Source organism: Hordeum vulgare, chromosome 7H (assembly GCF_904849725.1).
Source record: "Hordeum vulgare subsp. vulgare chromosome 7H, MorexV3_pseudomolecules_assembly, whole genome shotgun sequence".
Taxonomy (NCBI): Eukaryota; Viridiplantae; Streptophyta; class Magnoliopsida; order Poales; family Poaceae; genus Hordeum; species Hordeum vulgare.
The window spans coordinates 592872578-592899507 of NC_058524.1; the positions used below are offsets into that span (position 1 = coordinate 592872578).

The window sequence follows — 26930 nt, forward strand, 5'->3', positions numbered from 1 at the left end:
TTCTCTCGGGAGCTCATGATTGGGGCATGAATATAACATTGACTTAAGCCTCCCCCAAGCTTTAGCGATTCTTTCTCCTTCATGAGGCCAAAAATTATAAATATAATTCCGATCACGATGAACCAGATGCATAGGATAAAACTTCTGATGAAATTCCAATTTCAATCGGTTGTAGTTCCATGATCCAATATCATCACATAGCCTATACCATTTCAACACATTTTCCTTCAAAGATAAAGGAAAAACCTTCTTCTTGACATCATCCTCTGACAGACATGCAAGCTTAAATAATCCACAAACTTCATCCACATAGATTAGGTGCAAATCAGGATGTAGTGTTCCATCACCTGCATAAGGATTAGCTAGCAGTTTTTCTATCATACCCGAAGGAATTTCATAATAAATATTTTCAGTAGGTGCAGCAGGTTCAGGAGCATCTCTTTGTGCTTCCGGACGGGGTGAAGATACCTCGAACAAGATACCCAAAGGATTATTTTCCATAGTGACACATGACAGTAAATTTCACCACAGTATATAAATGTTTCCTTACCAAGTTCCACTTACCAAAGTCGCTTCACTCCCCGGCAACGGCGCCAGAAAAGAGTCTTGATGACCCACATGTATAGAGGATCTATCATAGTCCTTAGATAAGTAAGAGTTTCGAACCCAACGAGGAGAAGAAGGACATGGCAAGCGGTTTTCAGTAAGGTATTCTCTGCAAGCACTGAAATTATTGGTGACAGATAGTTTAGTGATAAGGTAATTTGTGACGAGTAACAAGTAACAATTGTAACAAAGGTGCAGAAAGGTGGACGAATCATTTTTGTACCAAAGGACAAGCCTGTACAAACTCTTATATAAAGAAAAGCGCTCTCGAGGACACATGGGAATTTATGTCAAGCTAGTTTTCATCATGCTCATATGATTCGCATTCGTTACTTTGATAATTTGATATGTGGGTGGATCGGTGCTTAGGTGATGCCCTTACTTGGACAACCTCCCACTTATGATTAACCTCTCTTGCAAGCATCCGCAACTATGAAATATGAATTAAGATAAATCTAACAATAACATTGAACATATGGATCCAAATCAGCCCCTTACGAAGCAACCCATAAACTAGGGTTTAAGCTTCTGTCACTCTAGCAACCCATCATCTACTTATTACTTCCCAATGCCTTCCTCTAGGACCAAATAATGGTGAAGCGTCATGTAGTCGACGTTCACATGACACCACTAGAGGATAGACAACATATAACCTATCAAAATATTGAACGAATACCAAATTCACATGATTACTTATAACAAGACTTATCCCATGTCCTCAGGAACAAACGTAACTACTCACAAAGCATATTCATGTTCATAATAAGAGGAGTATTAATAATCATTAAGAATCTGAACATACGATCTTCAACCGAATAAACCAACCACACTACTAGGAAAAGGGCTATAGATGATATAGACACTAATGGCGCACCAGACAAGTAGTGCGCCACTACTATATAGCAGTGGCGCACCATGTGCATGTGTGCCATTAGTGTGATGGACACTAATGGCGCACCACACACTCGGTGCGCCACACCAGATGGTGCGCCATTAGTAACCAGGGTTACTAATGGTGCATCCGTAGGTGGTGCGCCACTACTATATTTTTTTTTGCAAAACTACTAATGGCGCACCACCAACCGGTGCGCCATTAGTAACCAGGGTTACTAATGGCGCACCTGTAGGTGGTGCGCCACTACTATATATTTTGTTTGCAAAACTACTAATGGCGCACCACCAGCTGGTGCGCCACTAGTAGTTCTGTAAAAAAAAATATCTCCCTGCCACCCACGACCCCAAACCTAGCAAGCCCTCTCTCGTCCTCATCCTCTCCTCCTGCGCCCCACACCGCATCACAATCGTCGCTGTGTCATGGCCTCCCCCGGCCCGAACCACCACCGCCGCCAGGCAAGGCCACCGTGATCCTCCTCTTCTCCCCGTCGCCGGAGCGCCAAGAAACCAAGAACCCGCTCTCCGTCTCTGCCGCGTAGAGCCCACCCCCTCCCCTCCGCATCGGTCCAGCTCAAGTGACCCATGGAGCAGTTCCACCACGGCCAGCACGTGTGGCTGCGAAGGTCACCGGGAACTCACGACCGCAGAGTCGGCACCGGCGTTGGCTCGGAGCACGTTACTCCATGGCCCTCCGCTGGCGGGCTCGACCGAGCGTGCAAGGCTGGCAGCCGGTCATCCTCGTGCACGCGCTCACGCCGCCCTCCCTTGTGCGCACCTTCTGCGCGATGCCGCCGGCGCCGGCGTGCGCCGTCCTCGCTTCAGCATTCAGGACCAGAAACCCCATCCGCGGTATGAATACTACCCACCCCCTCCTTTGCGCCTCTCTTTGCTCCCATTATTACCCTCCTCGACCATCAAGCGAACGCCTCCGTTAATCCCATCTCGCACACCCCATATCCAGACTTTGCCTGATTTCCAGACGTAGCATTGGGAAATCAAAGTGACACGCCATGGAAACTCGAGACAGATGCTAACTCAAAACATTTTTGTGCGCAGTTCATAGGTGGCTCATTGTTTTCGGTTGGTGCACACCGACTGTTCGACAGAATGTGTCGGAGGTGCTTCCTGATGCAGTATTGCCTCCAGGCTTCCGCCCAAGCATTGTTCCAAGAGGATATGTTCTCGGGTCGCCAAGGCTTTGCCATACCAGCGCTTCAGGGGACTCCCTAGATGTCCGCGTCGGTGAAGTTCTGAGAGTTCTCAAGTCTTGTGATGCTGATGCTGACCTCAGCAAAGACCTGTGTCAGTTTGCCAATGAGATTGACGGGGATGTTGTTCTGAAAGTCCTCCAAAAGCGGAGGTCCAATTGGCAGGTCGCGCTACTGTTCTTCACTTGGGCGGCTGGTCTGCCTACGTATGAGCACGGTCCAAGGACATACATCGAGATGCTTGACATCCTTGGGCGGATGAAGAAGGTCAGGCTTATGAGACAGCTCTTCGATGAGATTCCTGAACAACGCCGCGGGTTGATCGTAACGAACATGATGTTTGTTGTCCTGTTGAAACGGTATGGAGGGGCTCACAAGGTGCAAGAAGCGACCGAGATATTCTACAAGATTAATGATTATGGGTTTGAGGTTGACTTGGTTGGATTCCAGATACTTCTGATGTCGCTCTGTTGTTACAAGCACGTCGAGGAGGCTGAGGCCCTCTTTCTTCAGAAGAAAGATGAGTTCCCTCCTGTCATAAAGAGCTGGAACATCATTCTTAATGGTTGGCATATTGTCAAGGTAACAACTCAATCTGCATTTTCTAAGGTCTATGTGCATTGTTGTTGCATTATTGTAAGCTGCAACAATATAAACTTGCATATTCTAGGAGAAAAAAATAGGAGGTGGATGTACCAAGAAGTGTCATGTTTAGTATCCACCATTTCATAATTCATGTCTGTAATTTAAGTGGGGCATTATTTTCTACAGGAATTTGTCAAACTAACAATACAAGGCACTAATCTTGTGTTACTCCAAGTGTGAGTTAGAAGTAAAAAAATGGTACCACTAGACTAGTTATCGATCCGTTTATACAATGATCAGATCACAAATGAAGTAAGCTGATCAGAGTATGGATCTGAAGAGAGTATGATTCATGCACTTTTTAGGAACATGAACTATTGACAATGTTTGACAAGTTCCTTAGCTCTACATGATTGTTGTAACTAATCCCCCTTGAGCTGTTGACACTTCAATGCTAATGCTTCTTCTCAGAAACAAATGATATGTACTAGTCTCATCTCTGGTGGGAAACAACAACCACTACTTACTGGGAAGAACTTCCATCAACAGTGAGTGGGGAATACAGATCTAGCTATGCAGCATTTTGGTTCGTGTCATTTTTTATTTCTTGGAAAACCTGCAGGTGGTTCTGCAACCTCCATCGTACTGTGTTCGTCGTGTTCCTAAGCCAGTGGTTGGTGGCCTTGGTGTATCTAGCACCCCAAGAGTTTCCATTGTCAGCAAATGATACATGACAGTGGAAAAGTGAACTCTGAGGTGCACTGCTGCTCCATGGTGTTTTCTCGGTGGCTCAAGCTTTCTCACTGAGATTCTGGAGTCATTGCATCTCCATGAACCTGCTGATGTACTTTGTAGCCGCACATCCTCAACCAGTGTTTCCAGGCTGCTGCTTTCTTGAGAGGATAATGGTGTTTTGTCCCTCTGCTCACCTGCATGCTTGCTGCTCTCACCTTGCACAGTAGTGTTCTCAGCCCACATTTTTCTTGCATATGATTTTTGATAGCATCTATGGTGCCCTTAGGGTTTGACAACCATTCATCTGAGCTAGGAGTCTAAACTTGACTTTTTTACTTATATTTGTTCTGTTCTTATTAATTAGCTGCTTTCTTAGTTTCTCAAGCAGACTCTGGTGTGCCAGCATCATTGAGAAGTCTAGAAAAATCTTGGTTCTCCTCCAGATATTGTCGATTCTTCTCTCCATCAGTAGCGCCCAAGATTTCCGGTTGTTTGCGCTTCAGTTCAGTTATCGGAGACAGAAGCGCTTTGAGTTGCAGTCCTGATGCTTGTCTATATTTGTCGAAACTGAAATGAGTGGTTCTTCATAATTCAATTGATTTTGAAGAAGTAAAGAGTATTTGTGGATGTAGATATTCAAGGTTCCTCACATCAGTATATCTGAGTTATGGGAGAAGGGAGTGTTTGTAAGTCAAGCTCCCTAAGCATGTAGCCCGGGTAACAGATCTCTTATGGTTTTCATCATTGCAGTTGTAAGGTATAGCTTGGAGGAGGTATTTAGCTTGAGCTACCTTTCCAATCTAAATCATGTAGATGGCTGAAATACACTCTTTATTATAATCAAGTACTATAACAAGGGCTTGCCTGGAAATATTGCTTGAGGTTATGACAGAAATAAAATAATTCACTTCTACTTTTATCAACATTTTATCAGTGCTGAGAAGAGTCTTTTTTGCTCAAGAGTTGGCAATAATATTGAGAAGAGTCATTAATTTCAGCTTTCTTGTTGTAGATTCAGAGAAATACAATGTTGGCAATAATATTTACTTAAGTCTCTCCCAGTTTGGTTCCTATATGTTGCTGAAATAATCAAAGGAAATAACACTTGCTGTCAAACTTGCAACTTACCTTTTTTTCATTATCAGGATACATTTAAATTGCGACAAACATATGCAGTACTATGAGATTACTGGCTATTAGCAGACCTACTGATATTGTGGCATTCAGTTTATTAGTTATATGATTACACATGTCAGATTTACTATCAAAACATGAAGCGTTTTTTCATATCACTTTTAAGATTGTTTAATATAAAGTGACAAAATTTCTGCTATAACAAGTGGGTACTGTTATAGAAACAATATTGTTAACTATGATATCATGATAATCTTTTGATCGGATATTTTTAATACGCATATGAGATTTTAACAACTTGATCTGGTTCCATTTTCTTGACAAATTTGTGCAAAATGTTTTCAGGTACTCAACCTATTGATGCACATTGACATGATGAGTCTCTAGCGTTTATGGACCAACCAACCTATAATCATGGACCTTATTGTCTTGTAGACCATTTGGTGTTTCGAGTGTTTTGGAGCTTGCACTTTGTGCATGTAGATACAAACTTGTGTGTTCTGGACCATCTGAAGTCTCTCATAGTAACCAATAGTCCTTATCTTTTTGTGGTGTGTTCTAGATGATTGTTAAGATGGTCAAAACTATGCTTCCTCTAGGCTAATTTGTTTGTCAACTTGTGTTCAATTTATGTGCATGTTTATAAAAATATTTTCATTGTGGTGTAATATGTGTTTATCTTGAACCTTCTTGTGGGTGTGAGGATAATAATTGAATATTTTTAGAGCTGGCAGTATAACCTGTGGCGCACCATGTGCTCTACTAATGGCACACCTGGGAGGCATACTAATGGCGCACCTGGGAGGCATACTAATGGCGCACCTGGGAGGCATACTAATGGCGCCCCTGGGAGGCATACTAATGGCGCACCTAGGAGGCATACTAATGGCGCACCATGAGCTATACTAATGGCGCACTGCCTGGTGCGCCATTAGTATACCAGATACTAATGGCGCACCTGTGGTGCGCCATTAGTAAAAAATTCTAATGGTGTGATGCTAGTGGCGCACCTATAGTGCGCCATTAGTAGCCAAAATAGGTGCGCCACTAGCAGGCCTTTTCCTAGTAGTGCCAGTATCAACTACAAGGAGTAATCAACACTACTATCAACCCACATGTACCAATCTGAGGTTTTGAGACAAAGATCGGATACAAGAGATGAACTAGGGTTTGGAGAGGAGATGGTGCTTATGAAGATGTTGATGGAGATTAACCCCCTCTCGATGAAAGGATCATTGGCGATGACGATGGCTTCGGTTTCCGCCTCCGGAGGGAAGTTTCCCTGGCGGAATAGCTCCGCCGGAGCTCTAGATTGGTTCTATCGAAGTTCCACCTCGAGACAGCGGCGTCGCGTCCCGAAAGCTCTGATATGATTTTTTCCAGGTCAAAACCCTTCATATAGCAGAAGATGGGCATCGGAGGCCTGCCACGGGGCCCACAAGTCCGCAGGGCGCAGCCAGGGGGTAGGCCGCGCCCGATGACTTGTGGCTTCCTGGTGGGTCCCCTCCGGGACTTTTTCGCCCATTATTTTTTATATATTCCAGAACAATTCTCCTTAAATTTTCAGGACTTTTAGAGCTGTGCAGGATAGATCTCTCAGATTTGCTCCTTTTCCAGTCCAGAATTCCAGCTGTCGGCATTCTCCCTCTTCATGTAAATCTTGTAAAATAAGAGAGAAAAGGCATAAGTATTGTACCATAATGTGTAATAACAGCTCATAATGCAATAAATATTGATATCAAAGCATATGATGAAAAATGGACGTATCATGGTGGAGCAGCTGTCCGAGCAAGGCTTCGCCAAGCACTACAGGAAAAACTAAAGGACGAGACGATCTAGAGGGAGAGGGAGAGGCTCCTACGTGGCGTGTGTGTTGAAGCCCTCCCGCCCCTGTCATATATATAGGAGGAGAGGAGGGGCCCAGCTCGGCCTAGGGTTCCCCCCTTGGGATGCGGCCAAGGGGTGGGGCACGGCGGCCCTAGGGTGCCTAGCCACCCAAGGCTAGGGTGGTCGGCCCCTTTGTGGTCTTAGCCACCACCTCTTGCCACATGGGCCTTGATGGGAGGGGCGGCCATCCCACTAGGGGCTGGTGTGCCTCCTCTCATAGCCCATGGGGCCCTCCGGGGCAGGTGGACCCTCCCGGTGGACCCGCGGAACAATTTCGACACTCCCATCACAAAACCGACATGTTCCGAAACTTTTCCGCACCTCGAATACCAACTTCCTATATATCAATCTTTACCTCAAGACCATTCGAGAGCTCCTCGTGATGTCCGAGATCTCATCCGGGACTCCAAACAACTTTCGTCTACCACCACACATAATTCATTAATTCCAAACTGTCACCGAACCTTAAGTGTGCAGACCCTGCGGGTTCGAGAAGTGTGCACACATGACCGAGACACTCTATGGTCAATAACCAATAGCGGGACCTGGATGCCTCTATTGGCTCCTACATATTCTACGAAGATGTTTATCAGTTGAACCATGATGTCAACGATTCAATCAATCCCATATATAGTTCCCTTTGTCCATCAGTATGTTACTTGCCCGAGATTCGATCGTCGGTATCTCCATACCTAGTTCAATCTTGATACCGGCAAGTCTCTTTACTCATTCTGTAATACAAGATCCCGTGGCTAACTCTTTAGTCACATTGCTAGCTAGCTCATTGTGATGTTGTATTACCGAGTGGGCCTTGAGATACCTCTCCATCACACGGAGTAACATATCCCAGTCTTGATCCATATCAACTCAAAAGACACCCTCGTAGATGCCTATAGAGCACCTTTATAGTCATCCAACTACATTGCAACGTTTGACACACACAAAGTACTCCTCTGATGTCAGTGAGTTGCATGATCTCATGGTCACTGGAACAGATACATGACATGCAAAGAACAATAACAATAAACTGACACGATCATATGCTATGTTCATAGTTTGGGTTTTGTCCATCACAACATTCTCCTATTGATGTGATCCCATTATCAAATGACAACTCATGTCTATGGCCACGAAACCTTGACCATCTTTGATCAACGAGATAGTCCTTTAGAGGCTCACAAGGGATAGTGTGTTATCTATGTATCCACACATGTATTTGAGTTTCCAATAAATACAATTCTCGCATGGATAATAAATGAAGTAGGAGGCTCCAAAGCGACACCTAACCAATCTAGGAGGCACCACCCTCCAAAAGGTAATAGATGTGGTAGAACGATGAACTTCTTGCTCTTGTGCTTCTAAAGATAGTCTCCTCAACACACAATCACTCTCTCACAGAATAGGCATGGGTAGGAGAGATTGATTTGGTGGAAAGCAGCTTGGGGAGGCTAGAGATCAAGTTTCAAATGATTGGATTGGAATATCTTGATGTCAACACATGAGTAGGTGGCTCTCTCTCAGAAAACCGGATCTCGCAATGAAGTGTGTGTTCAGAGTGCTTCTCCCTCGAATGAGAGATGGGTGGAGGGGTATATATAGGCAGTCCCTCCGGCGATGAGAAGGACCAAACACCACAACAGCATTTGCGCCTACTCTTAGAGGCCATGGTGACATACGACGAGTTGGCGCATCACATCGAACTCCTGACTCAGTGATCGCTCCGGGGCCGTGGTCTGGTGCCACCCTCGCCAACGCCACCACACGTGAAGGAGGAGGAGAAGTTGTTGTTGCACTACTGCGTCAAGCAAGAGGCGCCCTCATCACCTGCTGCTACCTCTTGAGCTTGCGTTGGTTTTTCCCTTGAAGAGGAAAGGGTGATGTAGTAGAGTAGCAGTAAGTATTTCCCTCAGTTTGAGAACCAAGGTATCAATCCAGTAGGAGTATCAAGCCAAGTCTCCAAAGTACCTGCGCAAAAACAGCAAACTTGCACCCAACGCTACAAAGGGGTTGTCAATCCCTTCACGATTGATTGCAAGGTGAGATCTGAAGGTGGAAAATGCAACAAAGTAAAAGTGTAGGGCTGAAAATATGATGTGAAGTAGACCCGGGGGCCATAGTGTTCACTAGAGGCTTCTCTCATGATAGCCAATATTACGGTGGGTGAATGAATTACTGTCGAGCAATTGATAGAACCGCGCAAAGTCATGACGGTATCTAAGGCAATGATCATACATATAGGCATCACGTTCGAGACAAGTACACCGATACTTTCTACATGTACAACTATTACTCCACACATTGACCGCTATCCAGCATGCATCTAGTGTATTGAGTTCATGACAAACAGAGTAACACCTTAAGCAAGATGACATGATGTAGAGGGATAAATTGATGAAATAGATATAAACCCCATCTTTTTACCCTTGATGGCAACAACACGATGCGTGCCTCGCTACCCCTTCTGTCACTGGGTGAGGTTACCGCACGGTATGAGTTATAGATCAAGTTGGCCAAAGGAAACCCACAACTCGAAGAGAATTACAAGGATATGAAATCATGCATATAATAGATCAGAAGAAACTCAAATAAGATTCATAGATAATCTGATTATAAATCCACAATTCATCGGATATCGACAAACACACCGCAAAACAATATTACATCGGATAGATCTTCATGAAGATCATGGAGAACTTTGTATTGAAGATCCAAGAGAGAGAAGAAGCCATCTAGCTACTAGCTATGGACCCGAAGGTCTATGGTGAACTACTCACGCATCATCGGAGAGGCGATGGTGTTGATGAAGAAGCCCTTCGTGTCCGAATCCCCCCTCCGGCAGGGCACCAGAACGTGCCTCAGATGGGATCTTGCGGAGGCAGAAGCTTGCGGCGGCGGAAAAGTATTTTCGTGGCTCTCTCCCGTGGTTTTAGATTTTTCGGGGATTTATAGGCGAAAGAAGTAGGGCAAGGGAGCCACAAGGGGCCCACAAGCCTGCTAGGCGCCCCACAGGCCGCGGCTAGGGGGCTTGTGGCCTCCCCTGGTGCCCTTTGCCTTGGTTCTCAAGCTCCCTGCATATCTTCTGCTCCGAAAAAAAATCTTTTCGGAGGTTTTATTCCGTTTGGACTCCGTTTAATATTCTCCTCTGAAAAAGGTCAAAAACATGGGAAAAACAGGAACTGGCACTTGGCACTTAGTTAATAAGTTAGTCCAAAAAAGGATATAAAATGCATACAAAACATCCAAAGTTTGACAAGATAATAGCATGGAAGCATCAAAAATTATAGATACGTTGGAGACGTATGACCTGCCCACTGCGTGAAGCAGGAGTTGTCCGCACCTCCTCATCGGGGGAAGTCAGAGACCGAGTCCCCCTACGAGACCGCGACATCCATATTAGCCGTTGCGTTGAGGACAAACCGGCGTCGTCATCATAATGGTGCGTCTATGCAATGAAAGACGAGGTGTCGATGTTGATCGCCCATGCGCATGTGCCTCCTCCACTACCTCGATGGTCACGACAACTCCTCGTAATCATTAAGGAGCACTCTCACAACAGAGGACAGGGCGGTGAGGCACAACGTGACGAGATTGGCGCAACACGGCGCACCGCTTGGCATTCTAATAGTCGGACGAGGCGTTGGCCCGGGTCCACACGCACCCCGATCTTGCGGAGGCCTGGCCCCTCGAACAGTCGCTCACCACTGCCGAGATGGCCGCGCGGCGACGCTACCGCCTTGATAGGGGGCTCACTAGGATTGGCGAGATGTGATCTCTTAGCGGTGGCGGCGACACAAACAAGGGCGAGGCTTTCCGATCTGGGTGCCCGGTGGCCGCAGTGTCCCTTAGCATGGTGCATGAGGAAGGAGAGCGGCTAGTCTACAAGCCACAGATGGTGGTGCGACAAGGCTCCCCCCCATTTTTTAATATTGTATTTTTTTATTATTTTTGAAAAATAATGCACCGATTTGAATATTTTCAAAAGTAGGCCTGCCTCGGCCCTTGCGTGACCGATAGGAGGCTGTCGGCGTCGGCGTGGCCGACAGGAGGCCAGTCGGCCTAGGCCCTGCCGATTAGTGGCTCTCGGCCACGTGGCGGCCGACTAGTGGCCAGGCCACGTCGATAGCCGAGTCGGCTCTGCCTGTCGGCCCTGGCGTAGCCGATAAGGCTATCGGCCTGGGGGAGGCCGACTAGTGGCCACTAGCCAGCCGAGGCAGCCCTTCCCCCTCTCTTCCTCCTTCCTCCTTTCTTCCTCCTTCCTCTTTCTTCCTTCTCCCTTCTCCCATTCTACCTTATCTCCCTTCTCTCTTTCTCCTCCTACCTTCTCCCCCCACACAAAAAATCTTCCATTTCCACGTTTTGAACCATACATTTGTTGTGTACGGAGGAGGGCATCCGAACTATCCGTCTCACTCGCGATGGGGTAGTTTGTAGTGCTTGTTTTGAAGCTATTTTTGGTGGTGGTGGTGGAGGTTGAGGTGGAGGTTGTAGTGGTGGTGGTGGTGGTGGTGGTGGTGTGGGTGAAGTTGGTTGTTTTGGTGGAATTGGAGGTGGTCGTGTGGGATTAATCTCGGTGTTCGTCAAGAGTCGTTCGTCGTTCATCGTTTCTGCGCACGCTTGAAGGGTAAAATATTTTTGTTGTTTAAATAGTTTTAGGTGCTCCGGTAGATTAAAACAAATTTAGTTGTTTACCTAGTTTTAGGTGCTCCGGTAGATTAGTATAAATTTATTTAGTTTAGTAAATGAAGTAGTTTAAATATTTTTAGGTTCTCCGATAGATTTGGAAAATATATTTCGGTTTGTCGTTCTTCTAATTTTTTTCCTTGTTGAATAATATGTTAGGTCAGCAGAGATGTCTGTTTAGTGACGTTATGTTTGCACTATGGTCGTGGTACCGTTCAAACAAATGAGATGGGAGCTGATCTTAGTGAATTTCAGTACACAGAGGTGGAGGTGTCCTCCCCTAAAACATGGTCTGTTAGTCAGTTGACATAATGGCTTGCGCGATGTTTAGGGTTCAATACTGAAACACACACCGTCGGTGTTCATGCATTATGGACCCGGTCCACTGGTAATATTTTCTGGTATTTGAAGCATATAGAGCGGGACGACGAGTGGGTGCACTTGTTACAATCTTGCGAGCGTAGGGGATGTCATCCTGTGGCCTTACTTCTCCACGTGCTAAAGCCGGTTACTGAACCTGAAGTGGAACGTAGCTCTGAATATGGTGAGAGCAGTGTAGGGATGCATGATTCACAGTCAATTCATGCGTCCCATGCTGGGTATGATTTTTACGAAGCAGGCAAGAGTAGTCAGGCCGAAGGGGGAGATGCAGATGATTATCTCAGCGGTAAGGCGGATGCCGACGAGATAGATGGGCACATGCAAAACGAGATGCATGAAGAAGATATAGCGGGTGATATTTCCGATGAATCCGCTGAATCACATGGAGAAGACCATGCACATGAAGTGCCTATTCCTGCATCATGGAATCAGGACTTCTCATCTGCAATGTTGGTGAACGATGGTCATGATTCTACCTGGCAGTATCACCAGAACAACATTGCAATAGGTGCCCTCTACCCGAACAAACAACCTCTGAAGGATGCCATCCTTAATTGGGAAATGTCCACTCAAAGGGTATTTGTAGCTCAAGTTTCTTGTCCGGATAAGTTGACAATGGTTTGTAGAAATTAGGGTTGTCCCGCAAGGGTGCATGGATATCTCCCTAAGTACGACTACAAGCTCGGTCATAAGTGACTTAGTTAGTCATAATTGTGTTATTTCATGCATCCCTCAAGATCATCCCAACCTTACTTCCACTGTGATAGCTCGCTTGCTTTACAGCGAGATTGTGGAGTGCAAGGCGATGGAAGTGAAGGCTATCCAGAAAAAAGTCTTCGTCAGGTTAAAGTACAACATATCATATGGCAAGGCTTGGAGGGCTAAGCAGAAGGCACTAGAGACCAGATTTGGTTCATATTTTGATGCATATGACTCTGTTGTTTGGCTCGTGCAGACACTGCAGAACCGGAATCCTGGCACGTATGTTGACATCCAAGAGTTGTACCTGCAAGAGTTCCCAACGGTTAGGGTGTTGCATGGATGTTCTTCTCGTTCGGTGCCTGCATTGAAGCTTTCAGACATTGTCGACCGGTGATATGTGTTGATGGCACATTTCTCACTGGCAAGTACAAGGGTCAGATCCTCACAGCCATAGGTCAAGATGGGCATAGGGATCCTGATTGTCCCACCTTCGTCACTGCAAGGGGCACTAGGCGTGGACGAGGCAGCCGAGGAAGAAGAGGAGGAAGAGGGAGGGCAAGAGGAGGAGGAAGAGTTTAAAATTTGTACTATCACTATGTTTTAATTTTGGACTAGCACTATGTTTTAAGTTTGTACTATCACTATGTTTTAAGTTTGTACTAGCACTATGTTTTAAGTTTATACTATCACTGACTGGTTACAACATTTCAGGGTTAGTTCCTACCTCGCATATCTATCGAAGGTAAATGTTTCAAGTTGCAATATTTCCAAGTTATTCACAAGTCCCTTTGTCCTTACATGATTGCAGATCGAGAGATTTCCAGGTTATTCACAAGTCCCTTTGAGTGCTATACAGATTACTCGTAGCCTGGAGGCGTACCTATTGTGGATCATCATCGGTACTTATTATTCTTAATGACAATTTCAGGGTGAGTTGGCATAGAGTCTTCATACTGACGTGATGAACTTTGATCGACAATTGTCATCTGCACCTCTTATGGTACCTCGGTCTCAGATTCAACCATGGCTCAAGAGGCTCGAGCAGAGGATAAGAGATATCTATAAAGCTATCACGTGCACGCGCACTTCGGATGTTGTGCATCACCAGCCACAGCCTACGCCGGTGCCGCGTCACTCCGTGCATCGACATCAGCCACGTCCACGTCTACAAGGAGTGGAACCGACGCCACATCCACCCCCACCTGACCAGCCTGGCAGTTCAGCGTGGCATCACCTACAGCACCACGCTTCGTCATCGAGCTTCATGTTTCACCCAACTCCGCAACATCACAATCCTACTCCTGGTTTCATGTTTCATCCACATCCAACAGGTATGGTCCCTCCTGCATATCATGATGTGTTGGCGTCCGGATCCGGGTTAGGGAGTGAACCAGATGAGCCACCATCGCAGCAAAACATGTGGTTGGACATGTTTTCGACTCCTCCACCGTGACCCACACAGGATACACAGTATGACCAGGGTGGATCCGAGATTTCTCCTCGTAACATTAGGCCCCCCACAGGTGGGGATGGAGTACACCCCCACACCCCCAGAGCGCCAACCGAGACGTCATGAGTGAAGCAAACTCTTTGCCATGCTATGTATCACTTCAGACTTATATCTATTTTATGTAAGAAACTTATGTGTATTTTATGTATGAGACTTATGTGTATTTTATCTATGAGACTTATGTGTATTTTATCTATGAGACATATTCCTATCTATTTCTATGCTCAGTTGGTTCATCGTGGATAACATATATACTACCAATAACTTGAGATTACAAACAAAGTAAGATTCCGGAGATACATAAAATAAGATTCATGAAATAAGATACATAAAATAAGATACATTAAGATGCAGAGTTTATACAAGAACTACATAAAGTCGTCGTCATCCTTCAATGATGCAGAGCTCTGGCCCTTCAACGAAGCGGTACTCTTGGCACTCGTTGATGCTGCCCTCTTGTCCTTGCTACTCGGCATGAAGATATCGTCTTCGTCCTCGCTATCGTCAATCTATAAAAAGGGATGTTTTACTCCACCTCCACCGCGTATGTGCTGGCCTTTCTTCTTCCATCTTTCATTCAACCGCAGAAGTTCCTTCCGAATCTCCTCATATGTCCTTGGAGGCCACCCCTTCCTAGCTAATGCATAAGCAACCTCATTCAGTAGCGTGTCACTACTGATGAGTTCGTCCCATGAAACTATTCTATTGTCTATCTTGAAATTGCTAGCCAAGCGTAGAAGACACTCTGACATACCACTGTGAAAACTATGACCGAAAGGATAATGAGACATTTTGAGCACACTTCTTACCTACCTTGCTGTGGAGAGGGTTTTATAGGTGCCGAAGAGCGGGAAATAAATGACGGGAAAGCGAGGCGGGAACAAAATGGCGGGAAAGCAAGGCGGGAACAAAAATGCTCAGTTGGTTCTTCGTGGATAACACATATACTACCAATAACTTGAGATTACAGACAAACTAAGATACACCTTGCCGGAATTAAAATACAACTTGCTGAAATTAAGATACAACGTTTTGACACAACTTGCTGAAATTAAGATACAACTTGCTGAAATTAAAATACAACTTGCTGAAATTAAAATAAATCTACTGAGTCCAGCGTGGATATTTTCCTTTTCCATCACCGGCTTCTTCTGCTGCTTTGGCCGCACGAGGCCTTTCTCTCTTTCTCTCCCTCTCAGCTTCACGGGCCTGTTCCCGCTTTTTGTAAACCTCCTCCAACCGAAGTTTCTCTTCTTGGTTCTTCCTTATCATCTCATCAATAAAAGCCCTCTGCTCCACACAGTAATCTTCCCACTCTTTCTTCTGCTCTGCTTTCTCCTGTGCTTCAGCCTTCACGCGGCGCTCTTCCAAGTCCAAGCTAGCCCATGCACGGCGACCTCTTTCACGAATCTCGGTCACCGCCCAGTCCGGCATTTCCGTGTCAATCCAATGATAGTACATGCAGATAGGAGGAGGAGACTACAATATATATATATATATATATATATATATATATATATATATATATATATATCAAGTAAACAATAATATCAACAACATATTTACTCTGGATAACTTGAGCATACCGGAGGCCTGAGGTACGCAGAAATAGATTCGGGCGGATCAGATTCATAATTGGCGCACATGAAAAACTTCATGACCAACCAATCTGAAAAATCCGTCACCTCCTTCACCTTGCAGAGATCACCGCACCAACATCGAACTGCTTCCACACCCCGAGGCAAACTCGCACTCTGCATTTTCTTAGGCCTGATGCTCTGATCCGAGCAAGGCAAACTCATATTCACTGGATGATGGAGGAAGGAAGGCAGTGCTAGTGTTCTCAAGTGAGGCTGGATGATGGAGGAAAGCAGTCCAATGGCTCCTTTTATAGACTTGGATGACCAGGAAGATGGCGGGAAAACGAGGAGGGAAATGAGGCGGGAAAGATTTGGCGGGAAATAAGAGGGTAAATAGTTGGCAGGAAAGGTGGCGGGAAAAGAAACGGGCAAAATTTGGCGGGAAAGGTGGTGCGAAAAATTAGGCGGGAATGGAGACGTGGAAATATTTGCGGCAACGGAGGAGGGAACGAAATGACGTGGCCGATTGGAGGAATATCGGCGGCAAATGGAGTAGGGAAAATAGCTAACGTTCAAAATACACAAAAGTTTCTTACATAAAATATCATCGCGAGTGAGACGGATAGTTTGGATGCCCTCCTCCATACACAACAAATGTACGGTTCAAAACGTGGAAATAAAATATTTTTTGTGTGGGGGAAGAAAGAAGGAGAAGAAATAGAGAAAGGAGATAAGGTAGAATGGGAGAAGGAGGGAGATAAGAAATAGAGAAAGGACAAGGAAGAAGTAACAAGGAAAGGGGGGGAAGGGCAGGGCTGGGGCTGGCTCGTGGCCACTAGTCGGCCATGGCTAGGTCGAATGCCCTATCGGCTTCCCCAAGGCCGAGTGGCAGTGGCCGGGCCACTAGTCGGCTCCCACGTGGCCGAGAGCCTCCTGTCGGCCGCAGCAAAGCCGACAGCCTCCAGTCGGCTACAGGGTGACCGAGGCAGGTATACTTTTAGAAATTTTGAATCGGTGCATTATTTTTTTTAAAAAATTAAAAAAATGCAATATTAAAAAAAATTAGCCCAATTCTGCCGCTGAAGTGGGCCACTCTGACGACAACAACAATGGCACTAGACAAGCCGGCCACCCGGAGGTTACCGTGCGCTACAAGATAATCTAGAATTTTTTTAAGTTGTGTAAATTTTGAGGGAGCGTTAGTGAATTTCATCGTGTTATGATTAAAACATATGCAAGCATGGTTAGATGGTTGCCTCCTGTATCAACACATCCGGATGCGTTCGCGAGATGGTTGCCTCTTGTATCAACACATCCAGAATCGTTTGCGGACGGACATTGGTACCAGTTTGAGGGACGGTGTTGGAGATGCCTAAGGGTGACTTCTGTACTGTGTTTTCCTAAAGAAAAGGCTACATGTCTTCTGGCCGGGTTATCTACATTTGTACCCGTCGTATGTAAAACACGTAGATTGGACCTTGGCTACCTAGCTTAATAGCGCCTGTCTGCTAGCTACGGCCATAGGTTGACTCGCATGACACATGGTCCATGTTCCTGTGGATCTCACAGCGATCTCCAGCGGTCGATAGACGTGAGTACCATCCTACAATTCTAGTCCTAAGACCGGGCTGTATCCAACTCTTGCGATGAACATCCGCTGGCCTGGTCCAGAAGCAGGAATTTCGCAAGAAGATATAGAGTTCTATTCCATTTTGCGAAGAAGAACATCCCAACAAGAACTGAATCGCACGCGCCGACTAATTCAACCGAACGGTAATGCGAGCGATATATATACTTTTGAGTTTTGATTGACAGAGACAGCACCTTGGCGCTACCTTTCATGCGTCCAATGCCTTTTTACCCCCAACACATACGTAAGATATTGCCAAGTTGCGCCAACGACTGTAAAATTGGTTACACATACATCAGGATGACACATAGATATCAGTTTCTTCCGCGTTTCTTTCTCATTGTTTGCTCCTGTAAAATTTTATAGATGTGGCTTTCACGCACCGGGGAAGGTGAAGATCGTGACTCCATCTCCCATCTCTCATTCCCTTGGAGGCGGTAAACTATCACTGAACACGACACTTAGATGCATCATGACCGAGACAGATTAGTTAATTGCTCCACTCCATGACAGCGCCAAGGACAAAGAACATGAGTACATGACTTTGGTTAGGTCTTCAAGACAGAGCATATGATGCCTAGCACATGGATCAAAGACTAGCCAAAATGTGCTCAAGGTTTTCTCGCAAGAATAATAATGAGAGTGTGGATCATGACGGCTGAGAGGACCTTTTTGTTACGGTTTATGTGTCCTATATTAATCGAAGGCTGTGTTTGCTTGGACCAATGCTCGTGCAGATGCATTCAACTTCCTTCGTTCCAAAATATAAATATTTTTAATGATTTAATTAAATTATATACGAATGTATATAGACATATTTTAAAATATAGATTCACTTATTTTGTTCCTAGTAAAATGTTTAAAAAATTTATATTTAGAAACAAAGGGAATACATCTTTGCAGCGAAGGGCCAGCTTGAGATGGGCAATTCCTGGAGCATTAGCACTCTAGCCGTGCATAGTAGGATCCAAGGGACCAATCCCTAATAAATAGAGGAGGATTCGGCCGATAAATGCCTAGTGGGGTATTTTTACTTCACTAAGTCTTCATCAGGCATAGCCGATTTTTTTTTATATAGTGGTGTAAGAAAAAATATGCAATTCTAGTATACAATGCAACTACGTATTATGACACATATAAAAATTAAACATTCTCTCTAACACTATGCTCCCTAGTTTTAAAGATCACATATTCAATTGAGATCTTTAATTTTAACTGGGTCAACAATTTCTCAAAACCCTCTCACTGAATTCTTTTTACTATACATTATGCTTTTATTTTAGTGTCTAGAATTAATTGAGGTCTTCAATTTAGAATTAGGCTATCTGATTCTAATCGGGTCAATAATTGCTCAAGTAGCTCTCCTGTTCAATTCTTTTAATTCCCTACCTTTTCTGATTTTGTAACTCTTTCATTTCAATTGAGGTATTCAATTTGAGTTTAGTTTATAATTTTGATGAGGCCAACAATTTTTCAGATCCATCGACAGCATCTGATATATTAAAACATAGCAATCCCGCGCACCCTCCCACCATCTAGAAAAAAGAAGCGCCACCATATGATAGTGTAACACCAATATAGTACATGCTGTCAACGACGAAGAAACTTCGCCACATAAATATATGTTGTTTAAAGGATAACACAAAATCACACCACGAAAGGCCCATCAAATCACCGCGTTATAAATAAAAATGAAACATACTCCATCATATTATGATGAATCTAATCATATCTATTTGATATTATAAATTTTAATATATTTCTCTATAAATTTGATCGAACTTAAAAGGTTTGATTTTTTTTAAAGCAATACATATTATATATTTTTAAAGAGTGAGTATTTCTTTAAGAAACCCAACAACACCAACGGTGCAACAAACCTCGCCAAACCCTTCTAGTAAATATGAATGTCCAAGCGAATCAAAAATATAGTTTACAAATCGAATTCAAAGTTCATAAAGCGAATTGTTAAATTTTAAACACGCCAAATGGTCTGAATGTAGCAAATAACATGTGATAGAACGACTTGGACCTGCTAAGACGTTGACTGTGATGCTCAATAAGATCATCTTGAAGCTGAGCATGAAATTGTCGGTTTTCGATGTGGTGATGATCCTCAAGGAATACCCGGATACTATTTGGATCATACCCTAGCTCAACCGGAGTCCCGTTGGTGATGTATCGAAAGTTCTGGGGCCTCTTCTGTTGGAAATATGCCCTAGAGGCAATAATAAAATGGTTATTATCATATATCCTTGTTCATGATAATCGTCTATTGTTCATGCTATAATTGTATTAACAGGAAACAGTAATACATGTGTGAATAAATAGATCACAATGTGTCCCTAGCAAGCCTCTAGTTGGCTAGCTCGTTGATCAATATATGATCATGGTTTCCTGATCATGGACATTAGATGTCATTGATAACGGGATCACATCATTGGAAGAATGATGTGATGGACAAGACCCAATCCTAAGCATAGCACTAGATCGTGTTGTTCGTATGCTAAAGCTTTTCTAATGTCAAGTGTCTTTTTCTTCAACCGTGAGATTGTGCAACTCCCGGATGCCGTAGGAGTGCTTTGGGTGTATCAAACGTCACAACGTAACTGGATGACTATAAAGGTGCACTACGGGTATCTGTGAAAGTGTCTGTTGGGTTGGTACGAATTGAGATCGGGATTTGCCACTCTGTGTGACGGAGAGGTATCTCTGGGCCCACTCGGTAGAACATCATCATGAGCTCAATGTGACTAAGGAGCACTAGTAGGGACGGGGCCTTTAGCCCCGGCCCGTAAGGGGCTTTAGTCCCGGTTCACCAACCGGGACTAAAGGGGCGGGACTAAAGGCCTAACCTCTCGTCCCGGCCCTCTTACAAGCCGGGACTAAAGGTGCTCCACGTGGGCGCCTCGTAGCGCCCCAGGGGCAGGACCTTTAGTCCCGGTTCGTTACACGGGCCGGGACTAAAGATTTTCAGATTTTGCTGGTTTTTGGGTTTTTTTTGAATGAAATTAATTTTGGGTTTTAGGGCTTTAGGGTTTAGGTGTTCGGGAGATTAACGTGATCCCTCGTTTGGTGTTCGGGAATTAGTTTTCATATAATTTAAATAGAAATAATTATGCATATATATATAAGGTTAACTTATCTTACAAGCGAGCATATATATACAATTATATGCAGATCTGAATTATCGGGACTAGAGCCCGTCTATTCGATTACATGGACGAACATCAGTAATGGCCCCTAGTTACACTAAATCGTCCTTTGTCATCTATAGTTTCCGTCCTCAGAAATCCCGCAAGCTCCTCTGCAATAGCAATCGCGCGTTGCGCTGGTAGGACCTTCGTCCTCATGGTCGTGTGCTATATAAGAAGAGGAGATGAATATGAATATCAATCATGATAACAAAGAATGACGGGTAAAAATAGAGGTGTGAATGTTCATTGCTTACGTCGAATCTGTGATCCTTGAGCTCAGAGGTAAACGTGCGAATGGTCTCGCAAACATAGTATCCGCATAGATGCGTTCCCCGTGGCTGCTGGTCGCACTTTACGAGAATAGAATATATATAATCAAAATAATAATCTAGCATCATAAATGTATTGAAAATTAATAGAAGTATATCATACTACTACTTACCTGAGCTGCTCTAAAGGTCAGCTTCTCATGCTCGATACCGGGAGTCACGCACTTGAACCGCTTCCAAACCCTACCCGACAAGGATAATGATTTGCTAAGTTTTTCATTAATTGATATATCAGAAAATCATCGAAAGAGACCGATAGAGCGCAAGAATGATTGAAATTACCCTTTGAGCATGTCTTGCAGGCTTTGGAACTGTTCCAAGGGTCTCGATAATGGGTCGAAGGCATCAACTCTTCCCTTATCAATTTGAATGTCCAACAGAATCCAATGAAAGCTGCACATGTATATATATATATATATGTGTGTGTGTGTCAGTAACTTATCAATTACACTTATAAGTGAATGGACACAACAGAGTAAAGATCCTCACCTGAAGTTGTATGGAAACAGTATGTGGTCACAGAGATTTTGATTTGTTTGAAACCTTAGAAGGTTTTCCTCCGTCTCCTTGGGTTTATCAGTTAGCATCGCTATATGTATTTTATCTGGGTCAATAAACCCAATATTTAGGATTTTATTACTTTTACAATCCAGAATCTTCATTCTGCATAATAGAGTACAAGTTATATATAGACAATGAATTGAAATAACTAAACAAGTTATATGTAGACAACAAATTGAAAAACTTACAGACAATAGCAACTCATAAGCGATTTGTCGAGGGCGTCGCCATTGTACATCTGGAAGAGTTCATCAAAGTCGATATGGATTTCTTCGGAGCGGCCGTAGTACTCCCATGGGACACTCAGCATGATCATCGTTCTCCCATTCTTTGATTCACTTAAGTACCATTTATGCAAGTAACGCATATTTGTTGGGAGATCATCTTTGCTGACCAAAGGCTCACCCATGACAAACTGTGGCTTAGGGGCTACCACAGCCTTGGGTATCCTGTCATCTTGGGAAGCCAGCAAATCTTCGACCGAGATACCACATTCAGCCGCCAACTCCTTTGCTCTTTCAAAATCTTGCCCCTGCACCGGAGGGGGAACATTCTCGGTTAACACCTTGAGGGGTGGGATCGACTGTTTGGCCTGTTGTCCAAAATGAGGAACGTCTGATTTTTTCTTGCTTGTAGTTGAACTTGATTTGCTCCCACTTGCACTTGCACGTGATCTGCTCTTTTTCACTTCCTTCTGCAATGTGCGTGTATAGTCATCAGGCTTATAGTGTAAGTCGTACTGTGATGGAAGGGTTATGAAGTCTTTTGCCCATGCTATTTGCTTCTCGGTGTATTCCGGGCGGGGCTCGGGTTCCTTCTTTTTCATCTGCGCATCATGCTATTCCTTTGCTATCCTGGCGTTTTCCTCGGGGGTACGATCATAAGGTCTGATAGGAAGATTAGCATGAGGTACCTTTGGGAGGGGCGACATTTTGCGCTTTCGGGAGCTCCGTCGCTTAGAAGTCATCGATGGAGCATTCTCGCTGGCATGCTTCCGCTTAGTATCTTGTGCGGGCGGCGGCGGAGACGGACGACCCAAGTCCGGCGGCGGTGATCGAGATGGACTCGTGTTGTGCTGGCCGAGGTCATGTGGAGGGCTTGGAGGTAATGGAGGTGTAGGTGACCTGCGACGACTCGGAGGCGGTGTTGTCCTTGGGGCCGAGCCTGGAAGCTTGATGTAGTTCTTGTCCCATAGGATGACTCCACCCAGTACTTCTCCGAGTGTCCTCTCATCTTCAGGTCCAGCTATGTCGAGCTCCATATCATTAAACCCCGTCATGATTTCATCCACCCCGACTTTAGCAAAGCCAGCTGGAATCTCACGGCCATACCAGCGTGCATCAGGGCCAGAAGGTAAAGCTTGTCCGACGGCCACCTTCATGGATATGTTCTTGAATTTCTGATGGAGTTCACATGATGTTGACTCCTTGGTTCCATCCATGGAGTAGCCGGGACCGCCCTCTATCATTCTTCGTTCATCGTCGGGCGGGGCCTCAGATTCAGCCACACTCCTTTTCCGCTTAGATGGGGCGCCGGTAATATCAAGTGCAGGATCTTCGTGGCGCGGTACTCCTCTAAGCTCATCAATCTGCTTTTGTTGCTCGTTAATCCTGGCAAGCAACTGGTTGAACTTGTCATTCTCCTCATCATGCTGTCGCTTCTTTGCTCTCTCTCGACTTCTGTAAGTGTCTTGGTCTCTGGCAAAACCAAGCCACCACGGGTAAGAAGGACCGAAGCCTCGCGTTCGTCCTCCATGTTCGTCATTGCCGAGGACCAGTGTGAGAAAATCTCTATGTCTATCTGTAGTGAACTTTCTTGTTCCCTCCTTAATTTCTTTCACTATCCTTTTCCAATTCTCCCTGGGTATCCTAAGATCGTCATTGCAGATGAGGTCCCCTGTTGTTTCGTTGTACGACCCACCATGCGCAAGGAACCAATTTCTTGCTCTCAATTCCCACTCATCACGGAGTGGTTTAGGTACGATGCCTTTATGTATCAGATCTTGCTCTTTCTTATCCCACTTTGGGATGGCAGTCTCATAGCCCCCTGGCCCCAGCTTGTGGTGATATTTCTTCTTGTCGGCATTTATCTTGTTCTTTTCTGATAATGCGTGGGCATCTTCTGACTCCTTGTACTCTTGAAATGCCTTCCAGTGATTCGCCTGCTTGGCTAGATACCCCTCGAATACTGGCGCTTTCTTTGTCTTCAGATAGTTTTTCCATAGCTTCTTCTTCCAGCTACGGAACAGTTCGGCCATCTTCTTCAGAGTCCACTGCTTGACTTTGGCCCTTAGTTTGTCTGCGGCGTCTTCATTCTCACATTCTGGCAGGTTGAAATGTGACATGAGATCATTCCAAAGATTATCTTTCTACCTTTCGGTGACATAGTCACTATCGGCTGCCCCTTTGCGCTTGTTCCACTCTCGAACGCTGATCGGGACGTCATCCCTAATGAGAACTCCGCATTGCTTCTTGAATGTGTCAGCAGCATTCTTAGGAAGCTTCGGTTCGCCCGTAGGAAATATCACCTCAAATGTGTAATGCGTCCGTGCATCCAACTTTCTAGTCGGGCCTCGTTTCGTAGTTTTGCTCGATGTGGAGGCCTAAGAGGGAGAAACATTCGTCAAATGAATGTATATGTATACAATATAGAGCTATCTCCAATATTTTTCACATATTACAAGTGATTGTCGAATTTCATATGTATACCTCGCTGGACTTCTCCTCTTCACCGGCTTCTCCATCAGTGGAGCTATCACCTTCTCCGTCATTGGATCTATCTCGTGCCCCATCGGCTTCATCTTCGTGTCGCTCGACCTCCATTCCAACGTCCTGGTTTAGATATGACGACGGAGATTCAGCTGGTTCAACGTCGCGGCCGTCTTTGATTATATCTTCGAGAAGTTCTTCCTCTTCGAGGTTCCTGATATGTGGATCCATAGTTCTGCAAAAAACGGATTCTCTTAACCTTTGTACCAAAAATGAATTATTCTATCAGGAACTCCGTTCGAAAACAACTTAAGTCTCGGGTCGTGGCTCCACCCGGGACTCCTAGATTTCTGCATAGTATTCAAAGTAGGAGTACTTTTCCAATTTGAGCATTCAATAAGCAAAACCAAATCGTAAAATAAAGTAGTATTCAAATTAGCATGCATTCAATTATAAGCTAATACATCATCACTTTTGTCCGTACATCGTCGAATATTATCACTAATACTCCTCGGATACTATCATACATATAGCATCACTTATACATCTAGAACCGTAGCGCCCGACGGGTATCGGCGCGGGCGGTGGACACCCAAAGAGAAGGAACCATCACAGGATCATAGCTCCAGTGAGATCCCCGAAGAACCTGCCAGGTATGCTCGAACCTGCCCTCCAACGCAACCATGTAGCAACGGACGTGCTCATCCTCCTCGCTGACACGGTGACGTACCACCTCCGCGGTGTCCGGAAGCCTAGGCACCCTCACTGGCCCACGCGATCGCCACCAAACAAGGATCGGGTCAACGACAGGCTGGCTCCTCACCAACCTACGCCCCCCAGAAGGTAGCACCTCCCAATACCAGCCGGGCGGAGCCCAGTCCCGGACAGGGCCCCTCTGATCAAGCAGGTGTCCTCCGTCGAGTCGACGACGAGGATGCGGGATAGGCATCGTAAAATGAACTAAAAAAATAAACTAGTTCTATTTATTTTCTTGCTAAAAATAAACTATTAACACTTAAGCATATACAATAGCAAAATTAAACTATTAACACTTAAGCATATACAATAGCAAAATTAAGCAATAATCTAAGAAACACTATTAGCACTTAAGCATATACACTATACAATATTTCTTCTTCTTGTAACCCTAAACTAATTTTTCCTCTTCTTCTATTTCTCCTCTTCTTCTACTTCTTCTTCTACTTCTACTTCTCCTCTTCTTCTACTACTTCTCCTCTTCTCTTCTTCTACTTCTCCTCTCCTCCTCTTCTAATTTTTTTTCTTCTTCTACTTCTCCTCTTCTTCGATTTTTCCTCTTCTTCTCCTCTCCTCCTCTTCTTATTCTCCTTTTTCTTCTTTTCTTCTCCTCCTCTTCTTATTTTCCTTTTTCCTAATTCTAAATATTACTAACCCTAATAATCTAGCACAAACCTAATAACAATAGGAATTAAATGACAAAAAAATCTTTTTCTTCTTTTCTTCCCTTTTTCTTCCTTTCTTCTCGTTTTTCTTCCTTTCTTCTCCTTTTTCTTCTTTTCTTCTCCTTTTTCTTCTTTTCTTCTCCTTTTTCTTGTTTTCTTCTCCTCCTCACCGGCATGACGGCGACGGTGGCATCCCCGCCGGCGGGCGCCGGCGGCTCGTCCTTCATACGTGTTCGGCATGGGGAGGAGGGGGTGGGGGGCTTACCGGAGTGGGAGGGCGCCGGCGAGCAGGACGGCAGGGCGTCGACGACGGGGACAAGGGCGCGCGAGGAGGTCCGGCGCCGGCGAGGAGGACGGCAGGGCGACGGTGACGGCGACGGCGGGCAGCCTGGCGGCGTCGAGGAGTTCGTCCATTGCCGCGCCGGGCAGGAGAGACGAGCGAGAGGAAGAAGAGAACGAAATCGCGTTTGGATTTGGATTTTCGTCCGCGCCGTATATATAGTAGGATCTTTAGTCCCGGTTCGGGGCTCGAACCGGGACTAAAGACACCCTTTAGTCCCGGGTGGAGCCACGACCCGGGACTAAAGGCCCTTTTTCGGGCAAACCAGAAGGCGGGAAAGCACGGGCCTTTAGTCCCGGCGCGGCGCTCCAACCGGGACTAAAGGGGGTCTTTAGTCCCGGGGCGTGGCTCCACCCGGGACTAAAGCCCCTCCTCGGCTGCACGATAAGTTTAGTCCCACCTCGCTCAGCGAGGGGGACTAACACTTGTTTATAAGCCCCGTCGCTGCTTCTCCATCGAGCTCCTCTCTAAAGGAGGCTTACGGGCCTAAACTCACTGAAAATTGTAACTATATTATAAATTGTAGGGAAAATTCAATCTAAATTCAAATGAGAATTCAGATTGAATTTTCTCTATGATTTCGAATATAGTTTCAATTTTTTTCTATTTTCACAATTAATAATTTTGACTATCCAAACTATTATCTATTTTGTTATTTTCAATTAAAAACTATGTTCATTAAAAATTCTTTTTGCATATTTGAGAATTTGACAAAATTATGATAATGAAAAGTGTTTCAAATTGAATAAGTAATGCAAAATTGTTTTTTATTTTCATAATTAATAATTTTGACTATCCAAACTATTATCTATTTTGTTATTTTCAATTAATAACTATGTTTA

At 44.8% G+C, this 26930-nt stretch overlaps 1 pseudogene; it reads right to left on the bottom strand.

Moving 5' to 3' along the window:
* Positions 1 to 3668: 3668 nt before the first annotated feature.
* Positions 3669 to 4954, bottom strand: LOC123409408 (annotated as a pseudogene).
* Positions 4955 to 26930: the final 21976 nt, after the last annotated feature.